This window comes from Xiphophorus hellerii, chromosome 4, assembly GCF_003331165.1.
Source record: "Xiphophorus hellerii strain 12219 chromosome 4, Xiphophorus_hellerii-4.1, whole genome shotgun sequence".
Taxonomy (NCBI): domain Eukaryota; kingdom Metazoa; phylum Chordata; class Actinopteri; order Cyprinodontiformes; family Poeciliidae; genus Xiphophorus; species Xiphophorus hellerii.
Window position 1 is genome coordinate 15,198,541 of NC_045675.1, and position 16,196 is coordinate 15,214,736.

At 39.5% G+C, this 16,196-nt stretch overlaps 1 long non-coding RNA gene across 1 annotated transcript; it reads right to left on the minus strand.

The window, feature by feature from the left end:
- Positions 1-1,925: 1,925 nt before the first annotated feature.
- LOC116718691 (uncharacterized) lies at positions 1,926-16,067 on the minus strand. The gene is made up of 2 exons (XR_004338971.1): positions 15,612-16,067; positions 1,926-6,259 (listed from the first exon to the last, which is right to left on the minus strand). It is a non-coding gene; the product is annotated as an uncharacterized LOC116718691 (long non-coding RNA).
- Positions 16,068-16,196: the final 129 nt, after the last annotated feature.

A 16,196-nucleotide genomic window follows, 5' to 3' on the forward strand; every position in this document is an offset into this window, starting at 1 on the left:
TCCTCTGAGATAAATGGCAGATTTATTTCGTTCTTTTTTTCTTTTTCTTTCTCATGTTGATCTTGTTTAAATGCAAACGTTTCTTCAAAGATTTTTTTGGGGGGGGGAAATTTTAGACTTTTCCAAGATTGGGGGGTCCGGACCCTCCTGCCCCCCCCCCCCCCCCCCCCCCCCCCCCCCGGGATTTACACCTATGTTCCTATACACAGATTTTGAGATGAACACAAATGTTTTCCTTTTTTTTTTACATTTGTGTTTTTAATTGCACAAGTTTGATTATTAAAGAAGAGCACCTCTAATTCATTTTAATGAATAACTTCATGTTTTCCACTATGCACGTTGTGGGAGCGGTATTCTGCTAAAATCAATTTAAAGTTCCCGTGGCTAATGCACAGTGCAGCAGACTGGAAAGATGAATTTGCATTGGCACAGTACAGGGACAGGCAGGTCGGTGTAACCTGCAGGAGTATCATGAGCCCAGCCAGGATGAGTCAATGAAGGATTGCCTTACCATTAGCATTCTCACTGCAGGCCAACCACAGACCCAGAAGCTGATGAAAAGATTGATTGGAGAAGGTTAAAATGCCATTTGATACTGCTGAGTTTGATTTAATGACCCACTTTTAGGATTAAAAGAAAATCAGCAGCGGTGGACCAGCAGGCAGACGAGGTGACAAGTTACAGAGCTTTTCTCGGCTAATCATTGTTATCCAACTTGTTGGGCCCTAACCCCTGAAACCGAAAAATATTATATTTTTTGCAACAAATGACCGCCTGAATATCAGGGACAAACAGCAGACATCCATCAGCGTTTCAATAGCTAACAGAGCAAGAAAAACGGGGGAAAAAAATAAAACAGGAGCGGGCCTCCACCTCTCCCCTCATGTCAGTATGTATCCCATTATGGTTGTACTGTGCGGACAGAGGAGCTCTGCCTGCTCACCACAGCTTTATTTATTTTACTGTCTTTCATCTGCAAACCACCGCCAATCTGCATCAGAGGGAAATCCACTCTGTGTATCCCATAGGTGTCATTTAGGATTGATTCCCTGGAATTAGCAGATGTCAAAGTAGAACCATGTGGCTGTCGGTCTGTCCGTCCTCCCCAACACCTGTGATAAGACTGTTTGGATTCAGGGGAACCTCACATGAGAGCCTCTGGTGCCTCCACATTAATTTAGCATTATGGATTCATTCTCAGGGTTTATATATTCAGTGTCTGCTAAACATTAACATGGAACTGTGAAATCCAGTTTTATCTGATCGACCCTGCTTGATAGAATGCTGTTTAGCTAAAATATTCAGTTCAGAAAAATAAAGACAAAATGTTTAATAACAATGTTGCCAAGAATTTCTGACACACTTGTGTAAGATCAATACCATTCTAAAGACTCTGTGTGTGAACAAAATAGTACAACCTTTATTGATTTTAATACAAGAAAATGAGACACATTTACTTAGAAGTATGGTTAGGCTGTGATCCAACAGATATTAGAAGTATATAATATTGTAATATGCCACACATGGTTAATGTTATGTATCATTAGGCTGCAGGATCCATTTATTTAGAGAAGTGGGCAGTGTGAGTGCTACATATCCTCTTAAAAATGTGCAATAATATGAGTATAGGAAATAGCAGGACCACCAGCGACTTCCTCTTTGCTGAATTTGTTTCTGACAGTGTTTGTATTTGCTCTGGACCCCACCACGCAAACACAGAGAAGTCATCAGAAGGTCTTTAAGTGGTTCTTGAATTTGGCAAAGATTAAGACCCCTAAGCTAAATTTAAATGGAACCGAGTGCTTTCGCACGTGAAACGTTGCACAAAACCGAAATCTCACATTTCTCTTAGTTTATGATGTTTCTTTGTCCCACATATATTGAATGCCATGTAGAATTATGGATAAAAGCATCACAGAATGTTATAAGCTTGATTTGTGAAAGTTTATTGTAAACATGTTCATAACATTTCATAGTTTCATTAAAGGCAAAGTCAGTGATATAAAAACAGAAGTCAAAAAAATGCAATACAGGAATGAGCAACAAGAATGGCTGTAGAAGAAACTCTCATAAATAACGGTACACACATTTACAGAACCTTAAAAAGTAATAATACTTATTTGACATATTTCATGATTGGATTAGAGACAAACTTCAGTGTATTTTATTGGGATTTCTTGTGACACAGTACTGCATTATGGTAAAGTGGATGAAAATTATACATGGCTTGAATATATTTATTTTACAAATAAAACTGTGAAGTATTGGTCTGCATTTGTATTTAGCTTTTCTGACTTAACACTGTGTAGGAACAGCGTTAGCTGGAGTTACAGCTGCCATACAGCTGGGAATATCTTCTTTAGCTTTGTTCCTCTGGAGACAGATTTTTAATCAATTCTTATTTGCAAAATAGCTTAAGTTCAACCAGACTGGATGGAGAGCAGCTGTGAACATTGATTTACGGGTCGTATAAAATGTTTTCCAAGAAATGCTGTTCCAGGCCGGGGGTGTGCAACCCTAACAATTCAAAGAGCAATTTTTGCCCTTTGCCCAGCTAGATAAAACTTGTTTAGAGCAGCAAATGTTAAATAAAGTTTTGAAAATTTTTTGACAAATATTTACTATGGAAAATCTGATGTTATTATTAAAGAACCACAATGCTATTTCTATTTTTAGATTTTAAAGCAAATTCAAACTTGAAAACAGTTTTTTCTATTGGATGTTATACAACTATGTAAAATAATAGTTTCCTAGTCAATGACAAAAAGAATATGACTTTTAGTTCCATTCTGTTGTAGAATTTCAATGCAATTATTCCATGAAAAAACTGGAAAAACTACTGAAACATGCATTTGTTAATATATGAGTATTTAGAAACATTAGTTACTAATCTTTTTCTTTTTTTTTTTGCTAAAGTTTTAAATAACCATTGTGGAAGGTCCAAAGAGCTACTTGCGGCTCCGGAGCCGCAGGTTGAGGACCCTTACTCTAGACTGGTCGAAGACACTAGCTGTTTTTACGGTTGTTGTCCTGCTGAAAGGTAAACCTTCACTCCAGTCTCTACTTTAGCCTGTATTTATCTCCATTTACCTTTACTTTAACTCAGACCAGCTTCACAGTCCTAACAAGAAAATTGTCCCCTCAGCATGATGCTGCCACGACCATATTTCATGGGCTTGCGACATGTATTATTTTCCCTCCACACACAGTCTTTTGCATGTTGGCCAAAACGATTGGTTTCGTTTTCTGTGTCCCCTCCATGGCTTATGAGATACTGTAAATGAAACCTCATTTGGCTTTGCTTTAACAGTTCAGCGTCACTCTTCCAGTGAGGTCAGGTGTGTGAAGTGCTTCAGCTGCAATGTTCCTGTCAACAGATTTACTTGGATCTCTGCAGCTCCTTTAACTAACACCTTTAACTTTTCCAGGATTTCCAAACCTCTGAGGCCTTCGCAGAACAGCTGGATTAATTCAGAGATTCAATTACATACAGATTGAACATTTACTAATTAGGTGTTTCCTGATGTGCACTGGGTTTTTTAGGGGGCCAAAAAAATTAAAATGGGTTGAATACAAATGCACACCACAATATTAGATTTTAAAAAAATGATCTTCACATATGAAAATCATTTGTCATTTGCACAAATATGCGTTTTGTTTTGTTTTCACAATTTTGCTGCTTTTGACGGCATTACGCCTGTTTTTAGTTGAGGAAGTCGAAAAGACAGAAAGCAGGGTAGAGTTGCTCAGTCCAACACCAAACATCTGCCACCTGAGTGATTGCTGATCCAAACTGCCCATGGCGAAGGCTCAAACTGTGGCTTTTAAAAGAGTCGTTTCAGCCTAATACATGGCCCATTACCAAATGGCCATTCATCACATTAACCCCATGTCTAAAGAGCCGCTAGTGCGTCAAAAAGTACAGTGCCATGGCGCTCTGTGTCTCTGTTCAGGACACACTGAGCAGAGAGTCCACTTTGCCATAACTGTGTTTACCTCAGAGATACACAAACACAGCCTGCTGCCAGCTCTATTAACAACGCGAGACTGGATCTCTGCTGATCTACAGGCACGAACTCATTAACTACGCAGTGTAAAAATGAGGATTTTCTGTTTGTACCACAGAGTACCACACTGCACTTGGTACTAGATGGTCCAGGCAGTGCAAAAAATGCAACAATATGCTCGCTTAAAAAAAAAAAAAAAAAAAAGACGTCTATATTTAAAGAAAAGAAAATGAGAAAACTAAACCTGTGCAGCAAACCTTTAATTAGCACAAAGTTGGAATTAAGGAACTTCAGGCCTGGCTGCGGTGAGCCTGATTTCTTAATAACATGGTGATAAACACAACAATCAGTCAAGGTTCCTGACAGGACTTACAATTCAGGAGAGATTGGCCAAAATAAGAGTGGTTTCACTCTCTCATTGTGGCGGTGTGTATGCTGGTGTGTAAAAGGACACCGGCTGCAGTCTGCAGCGAAGCTACTCGCACCAAAGTGGTGATAGAAAGAGTAAAAAGCATCACTTTAATTTTACAGGACACAGCAGCACCAAGTGAAGCCGCGTCTGGAAAACAACAGCTGTGCAATCCGTACTGTAAAGTCACTCAACCTTCAGCACAACAATGACGCTTAATGTTTGAAAAAGCAGAGGAAGGCACAGTAAACACAGGGATGTGCAGCCCTTTGGTGTTAGGTGTCACTTTTGATTTAGGTACATCATCACATATGACAGTGTAATTTACATTATATTATTCTATCATTCTAAGCATACAAACACCTCAAAATAAACTAATGTCCCAGTATTTAACATGCAAGAAAATAACGCTAACAATGTGTCGTTAAAACTGTTAGATTGGTTTGTGCACAAATTTCTTTGCATATTAACACTCAAGACCTAAACCTTTAATTTTAGTCAGTGAATTGATAACAACGACTGATTAGAAACCTGACTGACACACAGATTGTAACCAAAAATTGAGAAAATACAGCTTTTCAAAAATGTACAGCTGATACACTTTAGCTTTTCATTTACATAGTATGTATTTTAAATATTATCGAAACCTAATTATAACAGAGAAATGGCTGAATTACTGTATACCTATGGAAGGTAGGATTATTAAAAAAAATAATAACTGTACTGGTAAATCAAAGAACACATTCCTGTGTGTTGGATATGAACACTCGTGACTTTAGTTTTGGCAGTGTTAGGACAGTTTTAGGCCAACGCCGTTTGTGGAGGGAAACTGTCACCCTGAACATGCGAAGAAGAATGATGGTTTGCTTCGTACTTTGCTTTTATCCACAAGAAAGGTGTACATTTCTGAGAGTTGATGGAAAGATGGATGGAGATAAATGTGCAGTAAGAGGCCACCAAAGACTTTTGACTGGGATAGAGGTTCACTTTACAGCAGGACAACGAATCCAAACAGCATCACAAGAGCTCAAAGTCAGACTTGAATCAAATTGAGAATTTGTGGCAAGATTTAAAAAGAGATAGTCACACAGGGCTCCATCCAATCTGACTGAGATTGTGCAGCTGTAATTTCAGAAAAAGGCAGTTTTGAGTTCTGAGTCAGAAATCTGAATACAAATGCATCCCACTTTTCGTAATTTTTATTTTATAAAAAGTTTACAAGCCATCTGTAGTTTAAGTTGGAATGAGTCGTTTACAAAAGATAGAAAATGTTTACCGAGACAATTTCAACTGATCCCTGATTCAGAGAAACATATTAGAATGTGAACATTTCTAATAAAATCTCATAGAATGCATTAACTAATATTCAGATTCCATCAAAGTTTCTGAAAAGAGCTTGTTTGAAGCTGGGAAACAGAAGCACACCTACCCCTGCAGCGATTATATGCTCTGCCCCAAGCAGTCTTTGCTTTCCTCGACTACAATCCTCAGCTTTTTCTGCTGCTTTCTGTTGGAAGATCATTTGCTCAGCAGAGGTGATGTGAAACAAATAACGACTCTGAGAGGTAAATCACAGCAGCTCCTCTCTCTCACCTCGCCACTTTTAGCAGACCGTGGCTGATTTCCTTCCTTGCGTGACTCCGGAGTGTAAACACTCGGCAAGAGTGACTCATCACTATTTGTCACTTCCATGGCCTGATATAAACACGAGAAAGGGTCAGGGGTCATCTTGGGGTGGCGTGTGGGTGGCGGGGGTGCAGCACATCTCCCCGTGAGACATCTTCCATTCTCCGAAGAATTCACAGCTTCCTGTGGCCAAAGCCGCACGCCTGCCCACTCGAGCCTGGAGGAAGGAGAAAGAGAAACAGTTAGACACAGGCAGGGAGAAGGACAGGCGATTTAGGTGACAGATTACCTTCCCTACCACACGGCTCTTCAGCAAAATGGAAAGAATGCAGTAGAGATGAGCCTGTGTCTCTTCCTTTACTGACAGGCACAAGAAAAAGAGTGATAACTGGAGGCAAGATGGAGCGGATAAGGTTGGATCTGGCCGTGTAGAGTAAATGAACTTCATTCTGCTTCATCTACTGAGAAACTGATTAATAAGCCATGAAAGGATTGTTTACATGGGTTTGCCAACTTGTTCTGTGCACCAATTGGCACTAAGAGAGCACTGATCAGCACTTTGGCCTCTTTAACCCGACATTATTGCAGGGTAGTTAGGGTGGAAGGGAGGGATAGCCACTTCCTTTCAGGCCCCCAGTCTGAAGACGGGCCAAACGGAGTCCGGCATCAATCACTATGCACTCCGCAGCTTTCTCAATGCCATTGTTATAGAGCAGACCAACGGAAAGAGGCCGGTAGCAGGTGAAAATAAAAAAGCCCTCTGACAATTACAGGGTAAGATTTCTCTCCCAGCGTCGTTAGCGTTTATACAAGCCAGAGGGAGCAGAGCCTGTCCACTAACGCGCATACAAATATTTAGTCAACAACATTCTCCAACTGGCACTGACACATGAACACATGCGGCTACAGGCAGACATTACGGGCGCACATAACCGGCCGCTGACATACAAATGCGTGTGTGCACAGAAAAGTAGACAGATTTGCTCTAATGTCTGCTAATGGCACCATTACAGTAAGAACAAAATGAAGTGTTAGACCACAAATAAAGGTTATGGCATCACTCTGCTGATATGACTCAAATTCGGTGCTTTGCAAATGTATTCAAGCGCTCTGAACTTCCTATTTTGTCAGTTCAACAAATACTGATCAATTTGTGGAGAAGATTACAGCTGGATTACGTTCTAAACTAAGAAAATTAAAGATTGTGCTAAGCTATCTATCTATCTATCTATCTATCTATCTATCTATCTATCTATCTATCAATCAAAGAATTGAATCAGATTCATTAGCTGTTAATAGCCTGTTGATCCTTCAGGAGTATTCTTAATGCATTTTGTGCTTTTATGAGTATTAAAGCAGGTAAGCAAATAATACAAATTTTATTATGTTGTAAAATTGAGGTGCCAGAAGTAAAATTACTTTTTTGTTGCATAGACGTTAAATATATCTGTAGTAAAATGCATATATTTGCTCCTTGACCTGTTAATCTTTCAGCGCTCCACAGCCTGAAATATCTTTCAGGCTTTTCGGCCGGGCACGTTCGACGGCTGCATCAGCATCTCTGCACTGCAGTGGCTCTGTAATGCCGACAAGCGGTCGCACAGTCCACCAAAGAGACTCTACACTTTCTCCTCTAGTGTAGTTTTCTGGAAGTTTGTTCCAGATCTGCGGTGCATAGAAGCTAAATTCTAGTTACTCAGCTGCAGTTTTTGAGTCTTTTCCTCCTCAGTTTTTGGACTAAATGAACGAGTTTAGCCTGCCTCAGCATCTCTGCATCTCGTCCCATATTTCACAGCCTGAAATATCTTTCAGGCTGTGATATTTTGGCTCTTCCCAGGCATCGTCAGTCTCTTTCCAAGCTTCATCCCTTGTGCTGCCCACCACATCTCCCTGCTAGTTGTACTCCTCTCTACTCCTGTCCTGGGTCGGGATCACTGCCTAAACCTGGCAGGATCTCTGTCACACGATGCCATACATGTGATGCTTCACTGGGACCCCCCTCCGCTCAGGAAATGCTTTCGGCCTTTTTCCCACCCCGGTGTTCCAATGTGGAGAGTCGGGCATTATATGACTGAATCCAGTTACCATCCCAGAACATTCCTGGCTGATTCCAACCACTGCTTTTGGCTACGAGTTCCCACAGACAACGAGGATATGCCCCAGTTTGAAACCGGCAGGGGCACTGACTATCAAGCTGTAAACTACCAAGGCTGTTTATGCCAGAACAGAGGAGTTTGAGCTCCACAATAGGCAATTATGCCCACCCATCCCCCCCTTCTCTTCTTCATTCAATTTGTGGTTTCTCTGTAGGTGGATTGGGTTGTGCGCAGATTAAAAATAGTCGGCTCATTCCAGACAAAAACTGTGAGGGACACGGAGCACACATTGCACCAATGATATCTCCCATTGTGGTGCGCTGTTTGGGAATTCTTAATTGCTTTTTCCGAAGCAGTGTGCCACAGGAAAATCCCCCTTCAGACGAGAGCAGAAAAGGGTTGGTGGGCTGCGTGTAAACACCATAGATGTTATGTAAACATGGACGTATAAACCCATGTTGCCCCATATGCACCCATCAAACTACCATCAAGGGGGTATCAAAGGAGCTAACCTGCAGCAGAGCCAGTTGTGGCCTGCGAGTGCCCTCCCTGTCTCTTTTGTGTTCTCCGCTGTGGTTTCTGCTTCAGCTCTCATTATTGATGTCTCCCCAAGTTAGACAGGCCATGATGGACCAACTCTGGGAGGTGTGCGCGGGCCTGCAGGGTGGGGCCCCAAACAGGCTCCCACTCACCGAGAGGCCGAGGCGTTGCAAAGAGGCTAAGCCAGCAGAAAGAGAATTGAAGCTAAAACAAAAATAATAATAATAATAACTCGAGACAGAAGTTGTGTCGCTCTGTTTTGCCTTGTAAAAAAAAACAACATGCTTTTGTGTTAGCATTTGTCTCATTTTACAAAAATAAATTACACATCTATAAAGCTTTGCAACTAAGTTAGATGCATCACTATGTTGCATCTTAAAAGAAATACAAGTGTGGAATCATGAGGAATTGAGTTAACCTAAAACCCAAAGTCTGTGGTTCTTTAAATCATCAACTTGACAGTAAAATAAAGTTAATGAATGTTTTTTCCAGTTTTGAACTGAAGCAATCATTTGCGTTCACAGCCCTCATCCATTAGACAGATGTGAACACCCCCTCTCACCCTCCCACACACACACACACACACACACACACACCCACACGCCCTCGCCCACACACACACACGACAAGCAAAAAGGAACCTGAAAATTTACTCAAAATGATCTCAGGATTCTTAGAATTGGAAAAGAAAATCATGAAAAATCAGAAGGGATAATAGTAAAAGATGAACTACTATTCTGGAAAAAAGTCATGAAAGTCATGAAGCTGAAATAAATATATTTGTTTCTCTAAAAACTCATTAAATTAAAAATCACAGCCTTGTCAGATTTAAAAATGCTACATTGTGCTATTTTACCTTTCAATTCTAAATGAACATGTTTCTGAAATGTTTATTCTGTAATATTAATTTCTTTTTGGTACAGCTGTTTTTTCTTCTTCTTCTTCTTTTTAATCCGAAGAGCTTGAGTTGAGTTTAAACAGGTATAAGCAATGAAACATTATGAAACATTTTCTGTGCAACCGTAAACCACATCTGGACAGTTGGGAGTTTGTAAAAACTCTGGACCTGCCAAACCCTTCCCTCTGCGGCCTTCATGTTCATTTATGTTGTGGTGTGTACGGAACTGCACATATAAAAGTGACTAAAAATACCACGGTCCTCCGGTTAATCAACTTTATTTCATTAATATTTGGTACAAACAAGTGAGACCATAAATAGGACATTAAATATTTATTTTTAAAAATATGGCACACTGGGGATCATTTGTGAAATGTTCTTGATCAGGATGTTTGGAGTTCTCATAATAACATTTGTGGAAGAATACCCACACTTTGGTTGAAATCGTACAAGTGTTAAATTAAAAAAAAAAAAAAAAAAACATAAAAATAGCCTGATACAGGTTAAAAGCAACAAAGTTCAAAGCTTTTCAGTTAAGTTTTCACCCCAAATCCAACTGGCTTGATTTCAGCTTTGAAATTAGAAATCTTTATTAACAACTTTAATGTGTCAATGTTATTTTTCGTAGGTCCAATTTCTAGATAACACATATATTTTCCATGAGTCCTGCTTGGCCAGGTGAAGTTGCTGTAACAACTAATTGCAGCTGTAGAGGTTTGCAGAATTAAGCCAGAAATAAACCAATGCCAACCATCAAATGTAACTATTTTTTGTCTCAATTGTGTTTGTTTTGGATTACTATATTTTGCTTATTTATTTTTGATTTCTTGCTGTTAATTAACTTTTATACAAGTTGGGGTTTTTTTTTATTTATTCATTCACATATTTACTTATTTCATCCTTTTTGTTTGTTTTTATTAGTGTCTTGGTGCCATTAACAAAGTTGACTTTGAAACTTGTATTGTGGTTTGTTAACTAGGCCTTTCTGTACATCATTTATTATTCCCCACAATTTACCATGTTTAGCTCATTATTTCTCCCTTTCTCTCATTGTTGTTTGACTTCCATCGCCCTTTGATTTTATCTTGCGTTGCGCTCGTTCTGAATGGAAAGTGATATGAATAAAGACAGATTGAGATTATTTTCTTCCTTCAGAAGGACGAATAATTGCACCTTATTTCATTCTTCCTCATATTATTGTGCAGAAAATAAACTGTTGTCGTCATAAAACTACCCGTTAGTTGAATGTGTGAGTTAAATGACTCAGCTTCTTTTAATTTTAAAAGACTTTATTGACTCGATGGTTTAATGTGTCAGATCGAAATGAGTTTTTAAGTCTTTCCTATGAATAAATTCAGCATAAAAAACAACTTTATATTGGATTCTCTCTTCTTTTTTTTTTAGATGAAATTAACGAATTTGTTGAACGCAATACCCGCAGCATGATATGCGCATCATCCGTGGCACATTTTGACTTAAAAATCACCAAATGCAGAAGAAACAGGCTCCAATGTGTCCATCTCGAATGACCTAAAATACCCTGATGAGGGTTTTTTTTTTGTTTGTTTGTTTTTTGGACATTTATTTCAAATTATGACCTCGGATTCCACATATATCCCTATTGTTTGAACAGTTCGTCATCTGAAAATGAACACAAATCAAAGGCAACATAAAGAGTAAGTCTCTGCGCCGCGACGTACAACGAAGCACAATTCAAATATCTGTTTTGGACGCGCAAAAACTCATTGAGCGCATTTGCGCCGCGGCTGATTGCTGGCGGCGCCCATCAAACCCGCTTCGCATTGACGCAGCGACCCAATGCGCGCAATCAGCGGTCTGCGCGCAGCCCAGTCCCTTCCCGATCACATAAACAGCACTTCAACGAAAATATACACGGCCACCTACTGCGCACAGGGAAAGTGATGGGGGGGGGGGGGGGGGGACCCGCGTCGGCTTTACACTGTTTTCAATTAAAGTGACAATGCTGAGTGAGCTGCAGACGACCCCCAGGAGGCAAAAGAACGCAAAAAACAATTTATATCGCAATTAATCCATAAATACATTTAATTCGATTGAATAGTTCAACTGTCATTAATAAATATGTGACATTAAGACTCAGATGCATTGATTAAACCAATTAGTTTCTTTTTAATTTGTGAGTTGTGCGTAATACAAACTGTGTGCCGGCTCTGTCTCTGTTATTCGCCATATTATATAACTTAATCATTTATTGCCGCCAATCATGGCCAGAAAATTATAGAGATAAAAGACAAAACAGCAAATGCAGCAGACTTCAAATCAATTGCAGGCCCGCTGATGCAAATGAAGAGTCTCTTTAACATATCGTTTAAAATATGTTGGCATTTGAGTCTTTTAATTGCATTTAATTACATTACTAACCGTTTCGAGTATATATTTTTAGAAAATATGCTCAGTATAGTAATTGAGTTAACATCACGCGCATTTCCTCTTGAGGTTTTGGGGGCATTTGGGTGATAAACCTCCGTACGCTGACCTCAGAAACAGAGATTTCTCCCAAAACTTGACTCAAGTTCAGTTCGGATGGACTCAGGCCCAGTTGATGGATTTTTCTGGAGCGCTGTCCTCCAAACAAAGTCTGTGCGGCCCCTCGGTGACCCTCTGCCGCCCTCTTTCACCACCCAGGAGACAAACTGTTGAAACTATTACTCAGAGGTGATGCTCTGTGGATGAAAAATTCAATTTATGCTTAACACTTAAAATGCGAAGGCGGGTTTCGATGAGCCAATGTTTCAGTTCTGTCCTGCTGACCACTGCTACTATTGAATGTGTGATTCACGGGCTACTGCAGGTGTCATTTCTAAGTTTATCTGGATAAATACTTTTAAAAAATAACTAAATTTTAAAAAAAACTAAGGATGGCCAGGTAGGCCCAGATGGCTCTTAATGTTTCCATACATCACAAAGGTCACCTACAGGGGCCTATAGAAGGTTTTGTAAAGGTTTCACTAATAGAGCTGACACAAAAACGACCCTGTGTGATAATAGAAGTTTTATTCAGGTAGGCTGGACTTGCTTATTAGCTTGAAATTTAATCTGAAAAGAATTTGTTTGTGTTTTTTCAAACCACAGTCAGTAACTTCATGTTTTCAAGCATCTGCTGATTTCATTAGCTAGAACCTGTGTTTTAGTCCCTATGAAATGATTAAAAATATTGTAAGTCTCCTAGCTTTTGAATGAAATAGAAGAAGCAACTCCTCAAAGACTTTCCTTTGCTCACTTAATTTCATGTGTTTAGTGTTTGATACTTGGGGCCCACAGTGACAAATTTATGGAGGTGGTCATTGTCCCCCTGGATCCCTTGAACTCGCCACTGATCATGTATTTGTGTCTCTTTTTGTTCTGAACAGGCGCTAGAAAAGTTGTTTTTTTTTTAAATTAAACACCATTAAAGACTGAAGTAATTCATAAGACAATGACGATGTTCCAATTATAAGGAGCAGTCGTAAGACATGTATAAGTTAAAGTAACATGCATTTTTGCGCTTGACATCTAGACTGTGTTTAATGTTTCAGAGTGTTGTACCTGAACTGAAGTGACTGAACATTCCTGAGGGTGCAGCGCTGTCAAATATTTCATGTTGGGACGTCATGGAAAAGTGCAGGACTTTGTCTGTGACGGAGCAACAGGGAAGCTCTGATCTCGGCTCCCAAGCCTCTGCATGAAGTAATGAACAAACTAATCTTTTTTACCACTTTCTCATGGCAGCGTTTTCCTTTGTGGCTCAAACTGTTGAACATGTTGGGAGAAGGTAGAGTGACATTAATGAATGACCTCTCCTGAACGCAGAGCTGAAACGTGGAAAAAGGAGAAGGCCACTTTGATCGCCGAATCATTGTCCAACACTGATGGATACACATTTTTATGTTACAGAAACTGACAGAGCCGGCCTGATGCACAAGCAGACTTTGCGGCTGCTGAAGGCCACTGCTGGCCTGGGAGCCAACAGGAAACTTTTTCTATAAATTAATGAGCTTTTAGGTTTATGAAATGTTTTGAAAGATAAGTCAAGGTGGCTGCATTTGTTTATATTATTGTTTGTTTGTTTATTTATCATTCCCTTGTACATTTTTATTATAGTATAGTTTTACATTTACAGCATATAACATAAACCTTTTTCAAAGCTGCTGAAGTGACTGAAACTTAAACAGACTCTATAAAGCCCGAGCCTTTTCAGTGTCATTCTAAAATCTAAATAATTCCTAGCCTAATTTAACATATATTTACATTATGAAATTATCTTATGATAAATTGGTACTGATTTTTTTTTTTTTTTAAACCAGAGTAAATATACGAGATAAATTTTTCTTTAACATTTGCTCGCTGCCTACTGGATCTGGGATATTGCTAATTGATCTGCAAGTCAGAGAAACTTATTGGATTTTGCTGTCTGCAGAAATGTGGTGAACATAACTGCCTTTAAATCTCTGAATCCTTTGAACGGTCTAGTCATGTTACCCAACATCTGCCGTTCTCATGTTTAAATTCCTTTTTTTAATCTGATCTTTTTTAAAATCATACTATAATGATTTTCCTCTAAATTAACCATGTTGCTGATTAGACTTTAAGGAAATGATCACATAGTTTTTACTTTTGTTTGACTTTGTCATTAGCGTAACTTTAGAAGTTATAACACAATCCACCTAAACACATTACCAGACAAACAGTGTTGCTTAATTTTGCTATTTAATTAAAGAGCAATGAAAATGCAAAAGACGGTCCTGTATAGAACAATTTGAGAAATACTGAACATAAAAATGAACACTTTATTCCAAATGGCATTCATTTAAAAATGAGAAGAGATTGTGTGCTTATCGAGTTAGAAACAATCGGGACTTTGTGTGAATTGGATCCATTCATTCATGCTCTTTACTCGGTTGTAAAAAAGCTGTGAGATGTAAAATTCAAAAATGATGAACCAAAGTTGCGCTGTGAGGTGGGCCCCCCTTATATGAAATCCCGAATTAAGGCCTTGGTCCTCCTTGAGCCGCCTCTGGAAACTGGCCTGAGACGCATGAACAAAAAACTAAAAAATAAATAAAATAAAATAAAAATAAAAAATCTAAATATGCCTTCTCCTTTTGGAGTAATATGACATGAGGCGACTGAGCGTGAGAGAGGGGAAAAGCCTTAATGGAATGAAGTCATCAGCGGTAATTAAATGCAGTGGGCAGAGGGGAGCACGGGAGCGCGCCTGCCTGTCCCTGGTGCGCGCTGGGTGGTCCGCTTCACTGTTGAATATGCGGCTCTCAGTGCAAGCGAGCGGCGGAGCAGAGTCGAATCAGTGACGCATATGGGCATTTATGTTCGACTTTAACTCTTCTATATGTCTGAAACAAAGGGCGACATCTAATTTCCAACATATTTACCTTTTTTATTGTGAAATATGTGCATGTGAAGCAGCCATACACATATTAACTGAGAGATCATTTAAAATCGTCATGTAAATCTGTTACCTACATATTTACACGAAGACGCTCTATCCAGGTGTTCTCTGATTTTACGCAAAGGCCAGATGTTTACTTTTTTTTTTTTTTTTTTTTTGAAGCTTCAAAACAGCCAAGTATGATTTTCACTCAGAATGAGAACCAATAAATAAAACAATGGAAAGGTTAACTTAACCCGCGGGTTTCGAAGAAACTGAAGGCTGCAGCCATCTGAGATCTCCTGGGAACAATAAGGAACTTACTGTCAACAGTTTTAGGCTATATGGACTGATCTCACTCCCAGGGTGAAACAGGCTAAAGCCACAGGTCAGTGTAAAAATAACAAAACAACAACAACAACAACAAAAACATGCACACGCAAACTTGTGCGCAGCGTCCTCTGATTGATTTGTAGCCCAGTCATAATTTCTAGAGCTGCACGCATGTTTTAATCTCAATCTTAGTCTTTCCATCTATTCCATCTCCCGCACAGCAAGCGCAGAGTTGCTCCTAACGCGCCGCGTCTTTAAAGCGGCCACCGATCTCTTTGTGAGTATGGTGAATCCTTACCTCGGATCCCGGATCACTCCGTGATTTCTCTCCCCTGCAGGAGTCGATCTCAAATCCTCCGTCCGAGTTTGTGCGCTCCCAGCTCGGCTGAGTCTCCACCTCACTCCTCCCGCGTCCCTGCGTAAATATTATGACTGCATTGCACAAACAATATACATTTGTAAAAGAAGAGAGAGGGGGAGAAAAAAGTCCAACATGTAGCCTGCCGTAAGGACGACGCACATTTTTTCCTTGCCATATCTCATTAGTTTGTGTGGTATTAGCAGATCTAACAAGGCTTTTGCCTGATTTTCTTATTTAAAGAAGGTCCGGGAAAATGTTTACATTTTGTTGTATAAACATCCTGCCCATGTCCCTGACTATCTTTCACAGAAATCCGGAGGCAGATTTTGAATGTGAGGAACGCGTTGTCTAGTAGATATAGTTTTATACTTTTTATGTTTTTTTTTAAAAAGTGTTTAATGTGAGTCATATCCTTCCTGCTGCAGCTTCAACGAGGCTCATTGACTCACTCGCACATTTAAAAGGAGACATACTGTAGAGATTGGATCATGTCAAATGAAAATTTTATTATTTTTGTTTAAT